Source organism: Nothoprocta perdicaria, unplaced genomic scaffold, assembly GCF_003342845.1.
Source record: "Nothoprocta perdicaria isolate Ctin4 unplaced genomic scaffold, notPer1 scaffold_909, whole genome shotgun sequence".
Classification (NCBI taxonomy): domain Eukaryota; kingdom Metazoa; phylum Chordata; class Aves; order Tinamiformes; family Tinamidae; genus Nothoprocta; species Nothoprocta perdicaria.
In genome coordinates this window covers 4283-5464 of record NW_020456209.1, presented here as the reverse complement: position 1 = coordinate 5464, position 1182 = coordinate 4283, and the positions used below count along the sequence as shown (strand labels likewise).

Genomic DNA, 1182 nt, shown 5'->3' with positions numbered 1-1182 from the left:
GCGCAGCCGCGGCTTCTCGCTGCTCATCATGAAGAACGAGAACGTGACGTCGCTGGGGCTGCGCTCGCTGCGCGAGGTGAGCGCGGGGCGCGTCTACATCACGGAGAACCGCCGCCTGTGCTACCTGCACAGCGTGCACTGGGGCGCCCTGTCCCGCCGCCGCGCCGACCTCGACATCCGCAACAACAAGCCGCGCAGCAAGTGCCGTGAGTGCGGGGCGCGCGCCGTGGCCCCGGGCCCGTGGCCCCAGCCTGTGTCCCCAGCCTGTGTCCTGCTCCCCGTGTCCCCAGCCTGTGTCCTGGTCTCCGTGTCCCTATCCTGTGTCCTGCTCCCCGTGTCCCTATCCTGCGTCCTGGTCTCCGTGTTCCCATCCTGCGTCCTGGTCCCCGCATCCCCAGCCTACGTCCTGGTCCCCATGTCCCCAGCCTGTGTCCCCATCCCCGTGTCCCCGGCCCTGTGTCCCCAGCCCCGTGTCCCTGTCCCCATGTCCCCAGCCTGTGTCCTGCTCCCTGTGTCCCTATCCTGTGTCCTGCTCCCCGTGTCCCTATCCTGTGTTCTGGTCCCCGTGTCCCTATCCTGCGTCCTGGTCTCCGTGTTCCCATCCTGCATCCTGGTCCCCGTGTCCCCAGCCCCGTGTCCCTGGCCCCGTGTCCCCATCCTGCGTCCTGGTCCCCGCATCCCCAGCCTACGTCCTGGTCCCCATGTCCCCAGCCTGTGTCCTGCTCCCCGTGTCCCTATCCTGTGTCCTGTCCCATGTCCTCATGCTGCGTCCTGGTCCCTGTGTCCCCAGGCCCGTGTCCCCAACCTGTGTCCCCAGCCCTGTATCCTGGTCCCCATGTCCCCGGCCCCGTGTCCCCAGGCCCGTGTCCTCATCTTGCGTCCTGGTCCCAGTGTCCCCATCCCCGTGTCCCCAGCCTGTGTCCTGGTCCCCGTGTCCCTATCCTGTGTCCTGCCTTGTGTCCTCATCCTGCGTCCTGGTCCCCGTGTCCCTCGTGTCACCGTGGTGTCCCACGTGTCCCCCCGTGTCCCCGTCCCATGTCCCTCGTGTCACCGTAGCCCCGTGTCCCCGGCCCCGTGTCCCCATCCTGTGTCCTGTCCCCGCATCCCCAGCCTACGTCCTGGTCCCCATGTCCCCAGCCCTGTATCCTGGTCCCCATGTCCCCATCCTGCGTCCTGCCCCAT

General features: G+C 68.3%; 1 long non-coding RNA gene across 1 annotated transcript in view; it reads left to right on the top strand.

Annotated features, from left to right (window-relative positions):
* LOC112958821 overlaps positions 1-101 on the top strand; it is a 2885-nt gene extending 2784 nt beyond the window's left edge. Inside the window, exon 4 of the long non-coding RNA XR_003251512.1 lies at positions 7-101. This is a non-coding gene — a long non-coding RNA (uncharacterized LOC112958821). The remainder of the gene's footprint in view (positions 1-6) is intronic.
* The last annotated feature ends 1081 nt before the right edge of the window (positions 102-1182 follow it).